The 23,275-nt window shown below is 44.5% G+C and overlaps 1 protein-coding gene across 8 annotated transcripts in view; it reads right to left on the bottom strand.

Moving 5' to 3' along the window:
• Positions 1–23,275, bottom strand: part of PPP6R2 (protein phosphatase 6 regulatory subunit 2) — a 206,137-nt gene that overhangs the window by 154,420 nt on the left and 28,442 nt on the right. For all 8 annotated transcript variants that reach the window (XM_075857583.1, XM_075857588.1, XM_075857584.1 and 5 more), the window contains exon 2: positions 15,558–15,672. The gene's annotated coding sequence lies outside the window, so the exon portion shown is untranslated. The remainder of the gene's footprint in view (positions 1–15,557; positions 15,673–23,275) is intronic.

Genomic DNA, 23,275 nt, shown 5'->3' with positions numbered 1-23,275 from the left:
TGTGAGAGTGCGCGTGTGTGAGAGTGCGCGTGTGTGATAGTGCGCGTGTGTGAGAGTGCGCGTGTGTGAGTGCGCGTGTGTGAGTGCGCGTGTGTGAGAGTGCGCGTGTGTGAGAGTGCGCGTGTGTGAGAGTGCGCGTGTGTGAGAGTGCGCGTGTGTGAGAGTGCGCGTGTGTGAGAGTGCGCGTGTGTGAGTGTGCGCATGAGAGTGTGTGTGTAATGTTTTCCCCTCTGTAAACTCCTTATCTAGTTGTCAGTTGTCCCTGAACTCCACTCCAGAGGGGGGAGGACTCTAGACTAACTCCTATGATATCTCACATGCACAGCACACACAGAGAAGAGGGGATCCTGCTCCCCTATCTCTTTCACATACACACACAAAAGCAGCATGGAGGACAGTAAAGAGAAGTCATGAGCAGTGTTGCTGTGAATCCAGCAGGCAGGTGAGATAGTAGAATACTTACTAGAAGCTGCAGCAGCGTCTGTTTGCGTTTCTCTGCCTCTTTCTCTATGCAGCAGCTGGAAAATCTGCAGCGTAATACAGTAGCAGCAGAGTGGTTGAGATTTCAGTGACCTACTTTCAATGTGACTGCTGGTAACCCAGTCACATTGAACTCTCCATTCATAAGAAGTTGATGTCCTATCCTCAGGATAGGCCATCAATATCTGATCGGTGGGGGTCCAACTCCCGGAACCCCCGACGATCAGCTGCTTTAAAGGAACAGCGGTGCTCGTACGTCACAACTTCCCCTTCATTTCCTGCTTATACTGTGAATCGCCATTATGTTTGTAGCAGTGGTTCACAGTATTACAGCCTTCTCCCATTCAAGTGAATACTGTAATACTGTGAACCCCTGCTACAAGCATAAGCCATCAATTTCTTATGAATGGAGAGTTCAATGTGACTGGGTTACCAGCGGTCACATTGAAAGTAGGTCACTGACTAGTAACCCCGGTCAGATAGTTAACAGGTTCCCGACCGCTGGCCGTATTTATACGGCCAGCGGTCAGGGTCTCTAAAGTCCGCAGTATAGACTATTTACGGCGGCACTTCAGAGACTGTGCACGCGCGATCGCGTGCACACAGCTCTGTGCCCTGGCTGTTGCCAACAGCCATGGGCACTGGGCAGAATGTCAGGGGTCAATCTTTTGGCCCCTGAACATGTGATCGCTGTGACAACCAATCACAGCGATCACATGCATTTCTGCATAGAAAACAGTGTGCACGCGATCGCGTGCACACAGCCCTGTGCCCACGCTGTTACCAACAGCTCTGGGCACTGGGCAGAGTATCAGGGACCAATCTGATGGTCCCTGAACATGTGGTCGCTGTGAAAACCTATCACAGCGACCACATTTGTTTTATTTTGACTTTTCTGGCAGTAAATCTCCTGCCTCTTTTCTTCTCCTCAAACATTGTTTCAGTTTGAGGAGAAGAAGAGACTCGAGAGAATTGCTGCCAGAAGATTACAGTAACACAAAAAATACAGTTACACTCTAAAACATTCTCTATCTATACAATCTATCTATCCATCTATCTTTTTTTCTATATATCTACCTTTCTATCTTTTATTCTATTAGAATAGGCAGGTAGGGAGTATATAATTATATATATATATCCACATATATATAATATATATAGCAATAGCGGTTTATTTTTTTGTTAGCGGTAGTGTAGATATATATAGCAGTTAGTTTGTGTGTTTTATATAAAAAAAAAACAAAAAAAACAAAACAATTTGTTTAGTTAGTGTTAGTTACGTTATGGCGAGGAAGTTGTTTAGCGCCGAGGAGGCATACGCCATGCTGTGGTCTGAGTCGGAGACCGCATCAGAGATGGCGTCCGAGATGGAACCTGTTTTAGGTAGTGACGATGACAGCGTCACTTCAGGTTCATCTTCAGGGGACGTTGTCCCTGATGCAGTCAAAACTGCAGAACATGAAAGCGCAGGGCCAAGTAGCGCTGTAGCACGGGACAGCCTGGTCCCTTCAGTCCAGGCTCTTGTATGGGCACCTGCCCCATCTTTTGGGCCTAGAATCCACGGATTTACTGCCACTCCTGGCATAACCATACAAATTTTGTCCAAATGGATTACTTCCATTTATTTATAACGGACGACATCCTAAATCAGATTGTCCACTAAACAAATTTATATGCCACTCAATATATAAGGCAGAAACCTTCATCCACCCATGCCAGAGATTGGACGCCCACCAATTTGCTGGAATTAAAAACATTTTTGGGGCTCACCCTAAATATGGGTATTGTCAAAAAGCCCTCCATTAGGTCTTACTGGTCAACAAGACCCGCCCAAGCCACCCCAGTATATTCTGCAGTAATGCCCAGGTCTCGTTATGAGACAATAATGAGGTTCCTCCACTTCAATGACAACGCACAGGCCCCCCCAAGTACCGATGCAAACCGGGATCGGTTGTTCAAAATAAGACCGCTAATAAATTCCCTCAATAATTTATTTCTGCAACTCTACACCCCTGAGCAGAATGTAAGTGTGGACGAATCCCTCCTCAACTTTCATGGCAGACTTAGCTTTCGCCAATATCTACCTTCAAAAAGGGCAAGAGGGGGGGCGTGGCCAGCAGTCGATGGCGCCGGTCGCATAAGTTGAGAGCTCCGCGCCCTGCCACGCAGATCCAGCAGCCTACAGCGGGGAAAGGTGCCTCATATGGGGAAAAAAAGACCCCAAGGGTCTAGACTCACCCCTGCAGCACAGCACCAGGTCGCCGCCGCTCCACCAACGATCGACGGCTACTTTCTTCGGCGGCAAGCCACACCGCACCCTCAGCCGCAGCCATCTTGGACAGCCTCGTGTCAGATGGAAGGGGAGATGTCCGAGCAGGGAGAGGAGACAGTGCCCCACGTACAGGGTAAGCTGAATAGCCGGATGGCTAAAGTTCACCCTCCCAGCTCCCCTAAGCTGTCCTCCACCTCGTCCTGTGAACAGCAGGGAAGGGGGTCCCCTATCCCAGGAGCAATGGAGGCCAGGCCACGAGGAGCATCAGCTCAGTCAGAGGCCCCAGTACACCTGCTTGAACCACCAATGTCACAGCCCTCAGCACAAATGGCCCTACAGATTTGGCCTGCACCTAAACCTCAACGGCCCACGATCCAGCAGCCGGGGAGGAGACACGATCTGGGGGATACACCATCTTTGACCCCCTATGCCCAGGCCCCTGTATATGCCTCAGATTCTGACCTGGAGGATTCAGCCTCACTTCCTTCAGATGTGCCCCCTATGTGGAGGGAATGTTTCTCACAGTTGCCCACTAAAGAGGACTTTAAGAGTATGATACAAGAAGTGAAGGCAGCTTTTCGTTCGGAATTGGCGGGGGTGTCGCAGCATATACAGCAGATTGCTACGAGGGTGGAGGCTCTAGAGGATGACCACGATGCCACTAGGCGCCATGTCTCTGTGATACAGGCTTCAGTGTCCTCCCAGCTGGCGTCCATTAGAGATATGCAACTGCATCTAGAGGATTTGGATAACAGAGGTCGCCGTCATAATATAAGGATAAGGGGCATACCGGAGCCCTCGGGGTCTGAAGATCTTCCCATCGTGTTAGAGACTATCTTTAACGACCTTTTGGGTGCACCCCCGTCTAATCGGATACCGCTTGACAGAGCGCATAGAGCACTGAAACCAAAATCCATTACATCTCAGCCCAGAGATATCATCTGCTGTGTCCAGGATTTCCGCACTAAGGAGGACATTATGCTTAAAGCCCGTCAGCGTAAAGACCTGGAGTATGCCGGTGTGCCGATTCAGTTATTCCCGGATCTCTCCTGGATTACGTTACAGAAAAGACGTCTGCTTCGTCCGCTTCTCGCAGCCCTACGGGACCACAATATTATTTATCGATGGGGGTTTCCGTTCTCCCTTACAGCCCGAAGAGATGGTGTTTCTGCAACCCTGAGGTACCCAGGGGATTTGCCTCATTTCTGTGACTCCCTTGGTATACCAACGCCCAAGATGCAGAATTGGGAGACTCCTTTGCCGCCTTCGTCTCCACCTCCAGTCTGGCAGTCGGTCCGAAATAAGCGGAGGACCTCTCCAAGACGACAGTCTAACCGAAGTTCACCAAGACCTGATTTGAATTGATGGACGCTGCGCAGATACACGGCACCTCCGTAATATATGTGAAGGAGCCTGGTCACCCATACCAGTTGCTCCCTTCGCCAGTTGCACTATCCTAGGCTAAAAATGCATTTAGGATTATATTTCTGATTTTATGTTGCTTCTCTTTAATTCGTTAACGTAAATTGTGGCAGGGCGCGATTGCCCGGGATACACTTGGCTCTTTCACCCCCTTTTTTGTTTTTGTATTTTCTCGGCCTGTACGTATTTATACGTACTTTTGTACTAGGTTCCTCGACTGTTGAGACCCGACCTCCTTTTTTGATAGGGGTAATTTGTTTTGCAGTTCTCCCTCTGTTTTTAGAGAGAGTTGCAAAGGGTAATATTGTATTACCAGTTTTCTCCCTGGTAGTATTCTCCCTGGTAGTATTTTCTGAGTGTGTTTGAAATTCATTGATCTCATGCATTTCTCTTTGTTCTCACTGCAGATATGTGTATTGTCTCCCTGGTACGTCTTTACCCCAGTGTCTTTCCCTCCCCTCCTACTTTCATCCGAAATAACACCTGAGACGACAGTGAATCCTCCAAGAACCTCAAAGGTAGAAGGACGCCGTAGAACACTGCTTGCTTTGAAACCGACATGGGACTGGCCCCGACATAACTGTGAGCTGTATACATCCGCACTTTCCACATCCTTCTTTACTCTTTCATACATCTTTGACCATGGTTAAATTTGTCACACTTAATGTCAAGGGTCTCAACTCCAATGTGAAGAGACGCTTGCTTCTCAGGGAGTTGAAATCGCTTGGAGCGGAAGTTGCTTTTCTGCAGGAAACACACTTAGATTCATCCGGAACTTTCCAATTTGCCCAAGGGGCGTATCCTGCTGTGTACTCTGCCTCGTCAGGTCGCAAAAGGGAGGGGGTGGCCATTTTGATAGCAGCTTCCTGCCCCATACAAGTTCACACCTCACATCTAGATCCGAAAGGCAGATATGTTATAATAGAGGGGACTTTGTTTGGACAGCCCATTGTTTTATGTAACGTTTACTCTCCTAATACCGCACAGATTCCATTCCTACGTAGACTCCTTTCTAAACTCCAGAAGCTTCCTAGGGGGGCATGGCTGGTGGGAGGAGATTTTAATGTCCTGTTCTCCACGTCCATGGATAGGGTCTCTCTTACACACGCTACTCCGACGCCCACCCTTACAGGACTTTCTACACGTTTTAGGCAACTAATTAGAGAGCACCAGCTCTATGATTTGTGGCGAGTGGATCACCCAGGTGATAGGTCCTATACCTTCTTCTCCCATACGCACAGCACTCATACACGCTTAGATTACTTTTTTGGTAATGTCCCTGCCCTCCGTGCGCTCCAGGGGGCGAATATAGACCCCATCTCTTGGTCAGATCACGCACCAGTTTCTGTGTCCCTGCAGATAGGGAAACCAAATACGAGAGTATGTCATTGGCGCTTAAACAAAACTTTGATTAAGTCCCCTGCTCTTAGGGACAGCCTGGCCGGACATATGCGGGAATTTTATGCACTTAATGAGGGATCGGTTCCTTCAGTATGCACTCTTTGGGAGGCGCATAAGGCGGTGATGAGAGGGCAATGCATAGTAATGGGATCTAGATTGAAAAGAGACTCTCGGGCCAAGCGGGTGGCTCTCCATCGGACAATCACTAAGTTGGAGAGAGAAATGGGGATTAAACCGGCGGTCCCGACACTACGGAAATTGATAGAGGCTAGAGCACAACTCAAGGACTTAGCTATGAAGGGGGTAGAAAAGTCATTACTATACACAAAAAGGAAATATTACGACAAAGGTAATAAGGCGCACTCGCTTCTGGCCAGACTATTGCGGGATCAGGCGACTGTTCGTACTCCACAGGCGGTTCGGGATAAGGCGGGCATACTCCAGCATCACCCAGACACGATAGCCACACTTTTTCATGACTAGTATAAATCCTTATACCACCTGCCAAATACCTTACCACCTGATCCGGCTCGTCGGAGGGAAACGCTGCAAGCATATCTCTCTTCCTGTGCTCTCCCTAAACTGAAAGATGAGGAGCTTTCATCCCTGAATGCCCCGATCTCTGCGGAGGAATTGTTTGATATATTGAAGGACCTCCCTAGTGGTAAGGCCCCTGGACCAGATGGCTTTACATATGGGTATTATAAGACCTTTGCAGAGATCTTGGTTCCACGGATGGCTTCCTTATTTAATGAATTCCTACAGGGTTCTCCCATCCCTCAAACATTCCTGCATTCTCATATCACGCTGATCCCTAAACCGGGTAAAGACCACGCAGAGTGCTCCAATTACAGACCCATAGCCCTTCTGAATTCGGATCTAAAAATTTTCACCCGTCTTCTAGCTAATAGACTCAATGTTTGGCTCCCTTCTTTGATTCACAAAGACCAAGTGGGCTTTGTGCCTCTTAGGCAAGGAGGAGACAACACACGAAGGGCCCTTGACCTCATTGATGCTCTCCAAAAGCAAAAGGAATCGGCGATCCTCCTTAGTCTAGATGCAGAGAAGGCGTTTGACCGCTTGGGATGGCCATTTATGTTCGAAACTCTAAATTCATTTGGGATTTCGGGCCCTTATTTGACAGCACTGCGTGGTCTCTACTCCAAACCGACAGCGGCAATTAAACTCCCACACTCCACCTCCCCTCCGTTTCAAATCTGGAATGGTACACGTCAGGGGTGTCCCCTATCCCCACTTTTATTTGTGCTATGCATAGAACCTTTAGCAGCTCAAATACGGAAATCCAGGGATATAGCGGGGGTCCAGATACAAGATAAAGAGTTTAAGGTTTCCCTGTTTGCAGATGACGTCCTCTTGACTATCACTAAACCTCATACCTCCCTCCCTAACCTTACTACAGTTCTCCGTAGGTATGGGAGGCTGTCAGGATATAAAACTAATACATCTAAAACGGAAGCGCTCCCTCTTAATGTCCCACACCAGGAGCTCCAGCTACTCAAACACAACTACACCTACAACTGGAAGGAAACCTCCCTGACTTACTTAGGAGTTCAACTCACTCCCTCCTATACGTCGGTTTACAAGGCTAATTTCCCCTCTCTGTTTGTAGAGCTACGTCAGCTAATGGCCAGGTGGGATCCTCTTCCCATGTCATTTTTTGGGCGCATAGCAGCGGTCAAAATGACCTTGCTCCCTAAATTACTGTACTACTTTGAGACTTTGCCGGTAGCAGTACCTATGAAGGAATTGCGGGCCATGCAGTCTTCTATCCTCAGGTTCATATGGCATTCCGGCAGACATCGAATTCCGAAATCAGTTTTATTATCGGGTCGATCTGCGGGTGGGCTATCGGTCCCTGATGTGGTGAAGTACTACTGGGCGGCACACCTCCGTCGCATACCCAGCTGGGTGTCTTTAAGGGCGTACAATAAATGGACCGAAATAGAGAAGCTATGGATGGCCCGGTCCACCCAAACTCCCTATTATGGGGTGACCCACTGGTAATGCCGACTGCATCTTTATTGGGTCCCATGAGATTTCAAAGGGAGGTGTGGGAAACCTGTAAAAACCGCTTCCATTTGGCATCGGGTTGCCCGCCCTTGACTTCGGTACTCTACACTCCCACTATTCCGGGGGGCACTACCTCCCGAATAGTCCGATTGTGGACGGGAATTGAGGTATTTCACCTGGCCGATATGGTTGATCCCCACACGCAAGAGCTTCACCCGTTTTCATACTTTCAAAAACATCATAATATTCCCTCCGCTGCGTTCTTTCACTATCTTCAGGTTAGACATTACATGCAGCAAACTTTTAGATCCACGCGGGTTACTGCACCTACAAGCTTCGAAAGGTTATGTCGGTATGCTACCACCACTAGGGGGCTTATCTCAGCCATTTATGCATTATTGCTATCCCCGGAGGGTTCCCCTCCGCCTGGGCATAGATACATGTTGAAGTGGGAGGCCTTACTGAATAAATCCATCCCGCTCTCATTGTGGCAGATTATTTGGTCGCAAGCAGCTAAAACCTCCATCTGCACTGCATATAAGGAAAACCAATATAAAATCCTTATGTTTTGGTACCACACCCCTGCCTTTCTGCATAGCTTCAATCCGGGTATTCCGTCGGAATGCTGGCGTTGTAGAGGTCAGAGAGGTGATCTGTTCCATATTTTCTGGAGCTGTTCACTGGTACAACAGTATTGGTTGGAAGTTAAGAATTTGGCATTGGCGGTGTTGCAGCAGGATATTCCCTTAGATCCTCTTCATTACCTCCTAAATGTTCCCCCTAGGTCTTTGGGGAAATCACCAGCTCGACTCTTTCGACACTTTCTCACAGCCGCTAAGACGTTGATAGCGTGGAAATGGAGACAGACAACCCCTCCCTCCCACATCGACTTAGTAACTAGAATTAGGGAAATACGTACAATGGAGCATATGACGGCCTCTATTGACAATGAACTGGACAGGTTCAAAGTGGTGTGGGACCCGTGGGACAAGTATTGGATACAGGGAACTCAAGATTAGGTGGTAGGTGGAGCTCCGACTATCCCCCCCCCCTCACCCCCTTAAACCCCTGTGTTTTTTCCCAGATGTTTTGTCTGTCTATTGAAAGTTACTGTCTTACTATGTGAATTGAATGGCCCTTCATGCTGCTCTAAGTTATATGTATATTTTTGAAAATTTTTCAATAAAGACACAGTTGAAACCAAATAGGGCAAGATATGGCGTTAAGCTCTACAAATTGTGTGAAAGCGGGTCAGGATATACCACCGCCTTCAGAATTTATGAAGGGCGGGACCGCACAATAAATGTTCCTGGATGCCCCCCTGATCTTTCCACCAGCAGTAAGATCGTGTGGGAGATAATGCAGCCTCTGCTTCACAAGGGGTACCACCTGTACTGTGATAATTTTTATTCGAGTGTGCCCCTGTTTAGGCATTTGCATGCTGCAAGGACTGGGGCATGTGGTACCATGCGCAAAAACCGAATTGGTTTTCCACAGCAATTAGTGGGGAAGCGCATGGTAAAGGGGGACTCCTGTGCTTATGCATCTGAAGAATTGCTGGCGGTCAAGTTCAGGGATCGCAAAGATGTGTATGTGCTAAGCACGATTCATACCGCAGGAACAGTGGCAGTGAGGGAAAGGGGGGCAACATCGGACAAGCACAAACCAGTGAGCGTGTCCGAATATAACAAGTACATGGGGGGGTGGATTTAAGCGACCAGGTTTTACAGCCCTATTTAGTAAAACGCAAAACTAAAACCTGGTACAAAAAAGTGGCCATTTATTTGTTACAGGTGGCCATCCACAACTCATTTGTGCTCTACAAAAAAAACAGAGGCAGAGACACATACCTGGATTTCCAGGAAAAAATTATTGAAGGCCTCATTTTTGATGTTCAGGACACCCGAGAATGCCCCCAGTCTGAGGATGTCACGCGACTGACTGAAAGACACTTCATCAGTCGGATTCCCCCAACACCAACCAGAAGCAACCCTCAGAAAAAGTGCCGCGTCTGCAGAAAAGACGGGCACCGCAAAGATTCCCGATATTTCTGTCCCTCATGTCCCTCACAACCAGGCCTGTGCATTGAGCCATGTTTTAAAAAATACCACACTGTTCTGAATTATTAGATTTTAGTTAATTTGTTGAAAATATATTTGCCCTACATTACGTTTTTATTTTTCCCCTGATTTTACTCCAAGGGTGAGGGAGGGAATGGGTGGGTGGATGTCATGTTTGCATATTCTCTAAAGTTCATCTGCTGGAGAGCTCCATTTGCATAAACCTGCAATTTCTTATTTTAGAAAACCCCAAAAAATAAATTCCCATTATACCCCTAGATGAATATTTTGGGATTTCTGCTTCAAGAGCAGATATTTTGGAAGTGTTATAGAAACTCTGTTGAGTTTTGTAAAACCAGCTTTGAAAAAAAGCGATTTGTGAAATAAGCTTCTTCTATCGTCCGCCCTCCTACTTTTCTATGTGATAAATAAGACACACATATTTGGTATCCCCATGCTCAGGAGAAGTGGAAGAATGTGAAAGGAGATTAATTTTGGCCGTGGTCTATGCCGTGTGTGAAAAATGCTGGTATAAACTGACGCATTTGCTAAAAAATTGCTAATTTTATTTTGATCCATCTTATTCAAGAAACTTTCAGAAGAAAACTGGACTGTCTAAAAATATGATAAACCCCTTGAAGAAAACCTTGTGGGGTCTACTTGCGTGAATGAAGTAATTTATGGGGTGATTCTAATCTTTCAGCAGCATTAGGCCCCCCAGAAAACAGTATGCGGCTATAAAGTCAAGTGCAGAATTCCTGGACCGAAAAGGCCAAAAAGCCTCCTTTTATGCAAAGCCCTGGCACATGCCCGTGAATAAAGCACACATATTTGGTATCGCCATGCACAGGAGAAGTGGAAGAATGTGAAATGCGATGAATTTTGTCCGTGGTCCATTTTGTGTGTGAAAAAGCTAGCATAAACTGACGCATTTGTTAAAAAAAAAGCTGATTTTTTTTTGTTCCATCTTATTCAAGAAACTTTCAGAAGAAAACTGGACTGTCTAAAAATATGATAAACCCCTTGAAGGAAACCTTGTGGGGTCTACTTGTGTGAATGAAGTCATTTATGGGGTGTTTCTAATGTTTCAGCAGCATTACGCCCACAAGAAAACAGTATGCGGCTCTAAAATCAAATGCAAAATTCCTGGACCGAAAAGCCTCCTTTTATGCCAAGCCCTGGCACATGCCCGCACAGTGAATAAGGCACACATATTTGGTATCCCCATGCACGGGAGAAGTGGAAGAATGTGAAAGGAGATTAATTTTGTCCGTGGTCTATGCCGTATGTGAAAAATACTAGCCTAAACTGACGCATTTGCTAAAAAATAGCTGATTTTTTTTTGTTCCATCTTATTCAAGAAACTTTCAGAAGAAAACTGGACTTGCTAAAAATATGATAAACCCCTTGAAGGAAACCTTGTGGGGTCTACTTGTGTGAATGAAGTAATTTATGGGGTAATTCTAATGTTTCAGCAGCATTACGCCCCCCAGAAAACAGTATGCTGCTATAAAATCAAATGCAAAATTCCTGGACCGAAAAGCCTCCTTTTATGCCAAGCCCTGGCACATGCCCGCACAGTGAATAAGGCACACATATTTGGTATCCCCATGCACGGGAGAAGTGGAAGAATGTGAAAGGAGATTAATTTTGTCCGTGGTCCATACCGTGTGTAAAAAATGCTAGCATAAACTGGCGCAATTGCTAAATTCTTGAATTTTTTTCCAATTTTGCCCACTTTAGAGAAAAAAATAAAAATGATATATACTGACAAATGTCACTAAAACAAATCCCTATCTGTCCTTTAAAAAAAGAGTGTAAAATTCAAAGATGAACTTTATTCACCTGCAGAGTTAGTCATCTAAAGAAGCGCATAGCAAAATTGTGAAATTTGCTCTGGTCATTTAGCTGTAAAACAGCCTAGTCCTTAACCGGTTAATGCAGGGACCCTGTCACTTTAGGAGTCGATGCATTAGCTTTTCCTGGCACATGGGACCTCCAGGATGCGCCAGAATTATTAATAACTATTAATATTTCTGGCGCATCTCTAGGTCCCGTGTGCCACAATAGACACTACAGTTCATTGACCTCTAGTTTCTATTGCGGTGCAACTTTTTCATATTACTAACTTTATTTTTATTTTTTTACAAGTTCCGCTGGACCGTTTGGACCACGTCATAGATTCGGTGGACTACTGTGATGATCTACGGTTTTCTATTTTTAAATAAAATGGCTAACGAGTGTTGTGTGGGGAAGTCCTTATTTCAATAAAAAAAATATTCATGTCTCTGTGCATTTTTTAATACTTTATTAGCGCCTTGGTAATGGCAGTTGTCTGTGTGACAATGTCCACATCCATTATGAAGGCGGGACTTTGTGTTAGCCAGTAAAAAGGCTAGCACTAACCCCCTGTTATTACCCCAATACCAACCACCACCAGGGGTATCGGGTAGAGCCGGGTATGATCCAGTACCTGACCGTCTATAGTGACGGGCGGGCACCGGGGCGGCCGCAGGCTGGTATTATTAAGCTGGGAAGGGCCAAAAACTGTGGCCAATTCTACCCTGATAATGCGAGGCTGTGGCTGTTTTTTGTGTCTGGCTGGTTATGAAAAAGGCAAATGGCGCTCCTCCCTTCTAAACCCTACAGTGTGCCCAAACATCATCTTACGTCCACATATATGGCATCGCCATACCCGATTAACAGTTTATGAGGTATTTTACTTCAGTGGCACAAACTGAGCACGACATGTTATGCACTAAAGTGCCATATCAGTGGAAAATTTTCACTATGCACTGTCTGCCATGCATGAATTCCTTCTTGATAAATGCCTTGAGCGGTGTAGTTTCCAAAATGGGGTCACTTCTCGCGGGTTTCCACTGTAGTCTAGTACCTCAGGGGCTTTGCAAATGTGGCATGGCACTCGAGCAGCAATTCAGTAAAAACGGAGCTGCAAATGCTAAATGGCGCTCCTTCCTTCTGAGACCTGCCATGTGCCAAAACATCAGTTTACAACCACATATAGCGTATTGCCATACTCGGAGGATATTGAGTAACAAATTTTGGGGTGGTTTTCCTCCTATTACCCCTTGTGAAAAGGAAAAAAATGGGAGCGAATACTAGAAATTATTGGAAAAAAAAATTTTCATTTTCACTGCCTAATTCTAATAACATCTAGGAAACAACTGTGTGGTCAAAATGCTCACTACACCCCTAGATGAATGCCCTGAGGGGCGTAGTTTCCAAAATGTAGTCCCTTCTCAGGGGTTTCTACTGTACTCTTACCTTGGGGGTTCTGCAAATGTGACATGGCGCCTAAAAAACAATCCTGCAAAATCAGCATGCAATATAGCGCTGCTGCCTTTCTAAGCCTTGCTAGTGCCATACTCGGAAGAGTTTGCTTTACAAATGTTTTTGTTTTTTCTCCTTTTTCCCCTTGTAAAAATTCTACAATTTAGTGGGGAAAAAAAAAAATTGGAATTTCATTTTTATGGCCTAATTCCAATAAATTCAAAAGACCTGTGGGGTCTAAATGCTCTCTATACCCCTAGATTCATTCCTTAAGGGGTGTAGTTTACAAAATAGGGTCACTTTTGGGGGCGGGTTCACTTTTTTGGTCCCTCAGGGGCTTTGCAAATGCGACATTGCACTTGAAAACCATTCCAGCAAAATTTGAGCTCCAAAAGCCAAATGTTTCGCCTTACTTTCTGAGCTGTGCCGTGCGTCCAAGGGGCATCTATAGGGGTTTTTCCATGAGGGACATTTATGACATGACGTATCCACAGGATATGTGATAAATGTCAGATAGATGCGCGTCGCGCCTCTGGGACCCGAACCCATCTCTAGAACGTGGTCCCCTAAACCGCGTTCTAGCTTTTTGTGCTCATGCGGACTACTGGCCACTTCCTGATTACATGGTCGGGAGTTGTGGAAACAGCGTAACACGCTGAGCTACGCTGTTTCCGTAACTACTATTCAGCTCTATGGGAGTTACGGAAACCTGAGGTGGGACCCACATCTATCTGACATGTACGACATATCCTGTGGATAGGTCATAAATGTCTCTGATGGGAAAACCCCTTTAATGAGAACATATGCGGTATTGCCGTACTCGGGAGAAATTTATTTACAAATGTTGGGGTACTTTTTCTCTTTTATTCCTTATTGAAATGAAAAAGATCTGAGCGAAAACATTCACGACCTAATTTTTAGCAAAAAAAATGTGGGGTAAAATTGCTCACTATACCCCTAGATAAATTCCTTGGGGGGTGTAGCTTCCAAAATGGGTGGTGTTTCCTATGTTTTGGCACCACAAAACCGCTTCAAACCTGACATGGTGCCAAAATATATTCTAATAAAAAGGAGGCCCCAAAATCCACAAGGTGCTCCTTTGCTTCTGAGGCCAGTATTTCAGTCAGTCATGTAAGACATGGGGCACATGCGAGATATTTCTAAACTGCAGAACCTGTGCAATAAATATTGAGTTGTGTTTCTCTGGTAAAACCTTCTGTGTTAGAGAAAAAAAATGAATTCATGGATTTTCTAAAAAAAAAAAAAATTTATTTGTAAATTTCACCTCCACTTTGATGTAATTCCTTTGAAACACCTAAAGGGTTAAGAAACTTTCTAAATGTGATTTTAAATACTTTGAGGGGTGCATTTTTTTTTAAATGGGGGGTTTCTAATATATAAGGCCCTCAAAGCCACTTCAGGACTTAAATAGGCTCTGTCACCAGATTATGCTCTATCTCCTACATATGTGATCGGCGCTGTAATGTAGATAACAACAGTGGTTTTTATTTTGAAAAACAATCATTTTTGAGCAAGTTATGAGCAATTTTAGATTTATGCGAATTAGTTTCTTAATAGACAACTGGGCGTGTTTTTACTTTTTACCAACTGGGCGTTGTAAAGACTTATTGTCAGAAGCGGGGCAATGATTGTATTACACAGCCGCAGTCCCGCGGCGATCAGAGAAATCTCTCACCTCCGTCGTTATACAGCAGCATTCAAGGGATAAATGAGAAGGGGGGATGCCCTTTGGATCGTGTCACAGGCAATCCCTGTGACGCGATCGAGGGACATACCATATATGGGCAGACAGCCCAGGGTCCATTGAAGGACCCCAGGGCTGTCTCACCATATCTCCTGTTAGGGCATGCATAGGTATGTTCTAACAACTGCCTGTGTACTATCAGTACACAGACTAGTACATTAAAATTTAAAAAGTAAAAAAATACATAAAAGTAATATAAAATAAAACACATTTTTTTTTACAATAAACATTAAAATAAGTCTCAATACAAATGATATACACATATTCGGTATCGTCGGGACCGTAATAAATTTAGAGTAATTTATGATGCTTTCTTTCACTTATTAATGTGTCAAGAGGTATTATGAATTTTGAACCTCCATGTGCCTGCCTCACGTTAATAGTACTTAACACCATCACGTACCTCACACATTAACCCAATGTTGTCCATTATGACTGAGGAACATGATGGGGTTAATTACTATTAACCTGAGGCACATGGAGATTGAAAATTCATAATACAACGTGTCAATAGCTGATGGGTCGGGGTCCAGCTCCCGGGACTCCCTCCGAACAGCTGTTTTGAAGGGGGTCACAGCGCTCATATGAGTGTTGCTTCCCCTTCATTTCTTCTTGCTCACTGTGAGTGTTCGACACGCATTTAGTGGCGATTCACATGTATTGCAGCCTTTTCCCCTATTGAAGCGAATTGGAGAAAAGGCAGTTTGCCGGCGGTTTTGTTTCTTGGCCACATATAAACCTCATTGTACATTTGAGAGTTTATCCTTGTGTAATTTCTATCCTTGATATATTGATACAACCACTATGAAAAGTGTAATACCGGGTTACTACATACCTTGTAATATCACTGATGATACGGTCTCAGAGTTGTTGTTTGTGACCATACACATACATTTGTGCTGAGACTAGAGTTGCCACAACCAGAATAATACTGTATATGAGCAGTTATCCTATAAAAAAAAAGTTTTTAATAAGAAATTTAGTATTACAGAGTAAGGATAAGATATATTCAATTATTTAACCAGAAAACAAACATACATATGAAGTCTAACAACTAAACCAACTATATCAATAAGCTTATGTTTAGACTTCGCTTCTTACCGCAAAGTCCAGAGAGATTTGTAAAAATCACATTCACATTTTGAATTTGAGAAACGTGCATTTTTGAGGGCACAGAGACGTAGCGCACCATGTTGTGGTCAAGACTGTTTAATATTTAGTGGTGAAACGGATCTCAAAATATATGGTTGTGTGCATGAGGCCCTATAGCTAGCTGATGTTTGTATTGTATGTTAAAAGTCTATACACTATTGTCATCACTACAGTAACGCAGCTGCATTAGCAATTGTGTAACCGCAAGTTTGGATGTCCAGATGTACGTCACCACCAGACAGCAGAGAAAAAAGATTGCAGCCGCTTTTAACCCCTTCCTCCTTCTTGACCACTACATACACAGCACTAAATGAGCTCACAATATTACTCTAAGGCCTCATGCACACGACCGTAATGGTTTTTACTGTCCACAAATACAGATCGCAAATACGGATGCACTGCCGTAGCCATCCGTAATTGCAGACTTCTCAGGGCGAGTCCGTGCCGCAATTGCGGACAAGAATAGGACACATTCTATATTTTGCGGATCATTTCTACGGCCTGGACACACATCCGTACATATTCGGAAAGGTGTCCGTGGCCTGTAGAAATGAATGCGTCCGCAATTTCATCCGTATTCACCTGATCCGTCATTTCAAATGAAAACTACAGTCGTGTGCATGGGGCCAAAGTAGTTACAGGCGATGTCCAGCTGTTAAAAAAAAAAAAAGCCTGGATGCTGAATGTGTGTGAAAATAACAAATACAGACAATAGTCACCCGTTAAATGCCTAGCTCCCGTTATCTCCGGACAGTAACTGTTTACATTATATTTATGTGGCGTATTTACTGGCATCACCGCTGTGGCCAGTGATTGGCTGCTGCAGTCATGTCCCACTACAGTACGTCAACACTCCTCCAATGTAAACAGAGACGAGCGGTGGAATTAGAAGTTAGGTATTGATGTTGGCTGTTTTTTTTTTTAACACATTCAGCAGCCAGATTTTTAAAAAAATGTTTCAAACTGACTTTAAAAGTCATGTGATTAACAGACATCCTTCACTATCTTAGGCCAAGTTCTTACGGGTTGGATACGCTACGCAAAACTACGCCGTGTATCCGACCTAGAACCCACAGCACATTCCGTCCGGAAAACCGCATCAAATTGTGGTGCAGTTTTCCAGGCAGAATTTCCACTGCGGAAAGCAGCGCTAGAAGGAAAAAAAGTTCATACTTAGCACTGGGATGCAGCCATGGGGACGCGTGCCTCCGTTGTCGTGTAATCTGGCCTCCTGGCGTGACGCTGCAATCCATGTGACTGCTGCAGCCTGTGGTTGGCTTTAGCAGTCACATAGGATGAAACGTCATCCCAGGAGGCCGGCCTGGAAGAACAGAACAAAGTGTCGCTATGCCAATGCATTAAGTATTGCAACGAAAACGCAGCATAAATTGACCTGTTGCGGAATTAAAATCTGTACCGCAGGTCAAATTATGAACGTTTTCGCTGCATTTTCTTTCAGCAGCGTGGGAATGAGATTTTCTAAATCTCATTCACTTTGCAGCTACTGTAAATGCCGCACAATTTCCGCACAGAATTCAGTTGCGGAAATTTTGCTGCGTTTACGCTACGTGGGAATCCGGCCTTAGAGCTGCTTCACCGAGATGATTTCTAGTAATGGTGTCACAATACAGAATGATTTTGCACTGTAACGTAGGCAACTATGGCTTTTAAAGCAATGTCGGAAAAATGTAGCGTAAAAAATATATTTAAAAGGGTTACTAAATGTTCAACAAACTTCTGACATGTCAGATGTTTTGATTGGTGGGGGTCCGAGCACTGAAATCCCCACCAATTGGAGTACAAAGATGGCAGACCTGGGGGCCTTCATTAGGCCCCCAGACTGCCATGACAACCAAAAAAATGGGAATCCAAAAAATAGCTGCAGCGGGAAGGGGTTAATCTATTCATTTTCATTTTACGATTGAGGCTGAAGTTAGCAGGGAAAAGGTGACGTGTTTGTTCCCTGCTGTCCCCATATACAGATCTCTAATTACAATCCGTAGAAGAACCGGATTTGTGGTTTTTAGTGACAGGGAACGGATTATTTGAGTTCCCTGTCGTCACAGGGCACAGAGCTCCATATGACATAGGTATAAAATCAAGTGAGACTCTCAGGACGATAGTAGCAGTCAATTTAACAGCTGTCCATCAAGACTTTACATACAGATGTAGGCCCCCATTCACATGACCGTAATTTTGGTCCACAATTTCGGACCGTAATTGCAAATCAAAATATGGTCCCATTCATTTCTATGGCCCACGGTCACCTTCCAGTATATTTATGGAAAGGTGAACAACCTATAAACAACCTCCAAGCAAATCAATGGCGTAAAAATGGGTCTATAAATTACAATTCGACAACCTAAACGCGAACCATGAGGGAACATAGCACCCAAAAGAAAATAAGCAAAAAATATTAAATGCAAAAATCGAAACTTTTTATTAGATACAATATGCAATAAATAGTACAGAGTAAAAGGATGGGCCATACAAGGAGATAAAAACAGCAAGGTTAGATGTCAACAGACCTAATGGCTAACAAAGACAACCGACCGTCAGTGGCCAGGAACCACTCCGATCCACACACAAAAATAGAAATGTATATAATGAGCGGTACAGTGATAACATGTCCATATATAACAATGGAAGGCAGTGTTAACGAGATAGAACTAATAATAAATGACATTTAAAAAAAAAAGGACTAACATCTAGATATAGATAAACCATACTCCAGATATAAATGAAAACACACAAGCTAGAAAGCCACAAAGATAAACAAAAGAAATGAACAAAAAATGAAGGTTAACCCGTTAGTGACCGGCCCATAGTCTTTTTACATCGGTCACTAACGGGCCTTATTCCGATGCCATAGACTTTTTACGTCGCGGCATCGGAATAAGTAAACAGAGCAGGGAGCTGTCAAATCTCCCTGCTCTCAGCTGCCAGAGGCAGCTGAGGGCTGGGGGCGTCCCTGCTCTGCCGGGTGAGATCGATATTAGTATCGATCTCACCCGTTTAACCCCTCAGATGCGGTGCTCAATAGCGTGTCTGTGTCTCCCATGGCAGCCGGGGGCCTAATAAAGGCCACCAGGTCTGCCTGGAGCAAATGCCTGCTAGATCATGCCGCAGGCATGACCTAGCAGATGCCTGTCCGTTTTAAACGGACAGACATAATACACTGCAATACAAAAGTATTGCAGTGTATTATAATAGCGATCGGAGGATCGCATGGTGAAGTCCCCTAGTGGGACTAGTAAAAAAGTAAAAAAAAAAAAAGGATGAAACACCCACTTTTTTCCCCCTTACAAACTGCTTTACTATTAAAAAGCCAAAATAAAGCAAAAAATGTACACATATTTGGTATCGCTGCGTCCGTAACGACCCCGACTATAAAGCTATTACATTACTTAACACGGTGAACGCCATAAAAAATTATTAATTGCTGTTTTCTGTAAATCCTGATTAAAAAGTGATCAAAAAGTCGCATCTACTCCAAAATGGTACCAATAAAAACTACAAGTCTTCCCGCAAAAAAAAAGGCCCTCATACAACTGCATCGGCGAAAAAATAAAAACTTTACGGCTCTTCAAATATGGACACACAAAAACAAATAATTTTGAAAAAAAAGCGGTTTTACTGTGTAAAAGTAGTAAAACATACAAAAACTATACAAATTTGGTATCGTTGCAATCGTAACAACCCGCTGAATAAAGTTAGTGTTATTTATACCACACTGTAAACGGCGTAGATTTAGGACGCAAAAAAGAGTGGCGAAATTTCAGATTTTTTTCTATCCCCCCCCCAAAAAAGTTAATAAAAGTTAATGAATAACTAATATGTACCTCAAAATGGTGATATTAACAAATACAACTTGTCCCGCAAGAAACAAGACCTTATACAGCTATGTCGACGCAAAAATAAAAAAGAGAGTAATAGCTCTTTGAATGCGACGATGGAAAAACGTAAAAAATAGCCTGGTCATTAAGGTCTAAAATAGGCTGGTCATTAAGGGGTTAACACATACCCTGAGACAGTGGGGAGTGGGACCGGCAACAACCGGCTAGTCTCGTAATCACGGACTGGGATTGCGGCTACGGACGTGTGCAGGGGGCCTTACACATTCGTCCTTCTCATTTACAATATTTCAACTATTAACACAAAGCGATACATTAAATGCAAAATATTACATTTATAAAAACATGGTTCTAAGGAAAACACTAAGGCCTCATTCAAATGACCGTGTTTTGCATCCGCAATTCATCCGCAAAAATGCAGATGAATTGCGGTCCCATTAATTTCTATGGGCCCATGCATTTCTATGGGCCCATGCACACGACCGTGGTTTCCAGCGGCTCATTGAAATCAATGTGTGCGCAGTCCGTGATTTGCAGACGGCCCGCGGATGACACTCCACGGCCATCCGTGCCATGATTACGGGCTGTGCACACGGCTACGGACATGTGCAGGAGGTCTACCGCAGTATGGACATGATTACCTGGAATCTCACGGTCTATGCTGGTAGTGCATTACGCTGCGGTTTATGCCGCACGTAATATGAACGGCAAAACCGCATGTAATACGCATCGTATGCATTAACCCTAAAGGTGTTCTGTGGCATCTGGCACCAAGACTTTAGCAGCAGATCCTTTAAGTCCTGTAAGTTGCAAAGTAAGACCTCCATGGATCAGAATGTTTTTTCCAGCACATTCCACAGACGTAGAATCGGGATTGAAATCTACCGAATTTGGAGGCCAAGTCAATACCTTGATCTTTTGGACATGTTTCTCAAACTATTTCTAAACAATTATTGCAGGGCGCATTATCCTGCTAAAAGGGTTCATGCCATTAGGGAATACGGTTGCAATGAAGGGGTATACTTGGTCTGCAGCAATGTTTAAGTAGCTGGCACATGTTAAAGTAACAACCAAATGGATGCCAGGATCCAAAGTTTCTAAGCAAAACATTGGCCAAAGCATCACACTACACCCGCCAACTTGCCTTCTTCTCATAGCGCATCATGGTACCATCTCTCCCCCAGGTAAGGCTAAGTGGACACTTCAGTGCTTTTCTTCAGGGTGCTAGTCGTTTTTCTGACGGCTGGCACCCTGACCCATTCATTTCAATGGGGCCATGCACACTTCAGGTTTTTTTACGGTCCCGTTGCTCCGTTCCGATCCAAAGTAGAGCATGTCCTACTTTGGTCCGAGATTCCGTGAACGTGAGGCCCATGCAAGTCAATGGGGACGTCAAAAAAACTGAAGGCACACGGAAGGCATCCGTGTGTGACGGAGCCGTTGCGTAGCAAAGGCCGGGCGGGCAGAAGTACATTACAGATATATTACACTAATCGGCAGCCACTTGTCTCTATCAATCACTGATAGAGGGAAGAGGCTGCTGATAAAAATAAAATAAAAAGCAGTTCATACGTACCCGGTCGTTGTCTTGGTGACAAGTCCCTCTTCTTCCTCCAGTCCGCTCTTCCTGTATGACACGGCAGCCTGTGATTGGCTGCAGGGGCCGCTGCAGCCTGTGATTGGCTGCAGAGGCGGTCACGTGGGATGAAGCGTCATCCTTGGAGGCCGGTCTTCTGACGTCATCCAGACTTGCGTGACTGCCACTACAGCCTGTGATTGGCTGCAGCGGTGACATGGGATGAAACGTCATCCCAGGAGGCCGGACAGGAGGAAAACGCAGGGAGTTCTGGGTAAGTATGAACTGATTTTTTTATTTTTTATTTCATAAATTGTATTTTGCGAGCGCCGAGCATGGTCATTCTTCAGCGCTAGTCACTGTCCAGGGTGCTGAAAGAGTTACCGCCGATCAGTGCAGCCCATTAACTCTTTCAGCACCCTGTACAGTGACTAGCGCTGAACAAGCCTGCTCTTTCAGCACTCTGGACAGTACCATGCTCGGCACTCGGAAACACGGAGTGCACACAAAAATCACACAGCCGCTAAAACGAGCTCACGGACCCGTCAAAAACGGCTGTGAAAATGGTGATGGAAGTGCGCACACGCCCCAGGCCTTCCACATGATGTAAAAGAAAACATAATTTATCAGACTAGGTTACTTTATTCCATTGCTCAATGGTCCAGTTCTGAGGCCAACGGTAGGCACTTTCGGCAGTGGACAAGGGTTGGCATGGGAACTCTGAAAGGTCTGTAACTACACAGCCCCAAACGCATAAAGCTGCGGTGCACTATGTGTCCTGACACCTTTCCATCATAGCAAGAAATAAATTCAGCAATTTCTGCTTCAGTAGCTCTTGTTTGGTACCAGACCAAACTGGTTAGCCTTAACTGCCCACTTGCATCAATGAGCAATGGGCACCCATGACCCTGTCGCCAACTCACCGGTTGAATTTCTTTGGACCACTTTTGGAAGTTACATACCACTACATAAGGGGAACACCCAACAAGACCTGCCGTTTTGGAGATGCTCTAATCCAGTTGTCTAGCCATCCCAATTTAGCCTGGTCAAAGTTGCTTAGATCCTTACACTTGACCATTTTTTCTGATTCCCGCACGTGAACTACTGACTGTTTACCTGCTGCCTAATATATATCACCCATTGATAAGTGCCATTGTAATGGAATAAAGTGTGTTAAAAAGTGGTTTATATTGTAAGATAATTAAATCTATGTTTTAGATTTATTAATAACTGTGCAAAGCATATTCTGGTTATAAATGTGTAAGGCCCCATTCACACGAAGATTTTTGCAGGCTGGAATTTTTAGGCAGATTTTGAACTGCCTGCAAGCAGTTTGCCGCCTTTTTCGCCATTGAACGCCGCGGGCAAAAACGCTGTGGAAAACACTTTCTCTGCCTCCCATTGATCTTAATGGGAGGTCAGAGATGTAAACATATGAAGATAAAAGAGACATGCTCTTTTTCTCGGAAGACGGTTTTTCCGCTCGCGGAAAAAAAACTGCCTCCACCTCTCATTGAAATCAATGGGAGGCATTTTCAGCAGTTTTCCGACGCGGTTTCCACGTCAAAAATATCTCTGTGTGAACAGGGCCTTTTACTCTATAGAATGTAAAATCTTGGTGTTTCAGGTACAACCATGTTTTGATAAATGTAGTATTTGTGTATTATTAATGTAATACTGTGTATTATTAGTTGCAACATTTTACATATTTAAAAAAGGGTCTTTTTTTTTTTTGTTGTCTACCACGCATGCTTGAGAAGGGGTCGGTCCACCAAGGAGTCGCATTGGCGTGTGTTCTTGCATGTCACACTCCAGGGGCGTCTCTGTATCCTCAATGGACAGCTGTTAAATGGACTGCTACTATTGTGATGCAAGCCACATCTGATTGTATACCCATTTCATATTGAGCTCTGTACCCTGTGACAATAGAGATTTTATATATAAAGTCTAAGATCTAATACAATTTTTTCC

Source organism: Rhinoderma darwinii, chromosome 3 (assembly GCF_050947455.1).
Source record: "Rhinoderma darwinii isolate aRhiDar2 chromosome 3, aRhiDar2.hap1, whole genome shotgun sequence".
Taxonomy (NCBI): Eukaryota; Metazoa; Chordata; class Amphibia; order Anura; family Rhinodermatidae; genus Rhinoderma; species Rhinoderma darwinii.
The sequence above is the reverse complement of the archived record's forward strand: the minus strand, read 5'-3'. Positions and strand labels throughout refer to the sequence as shown.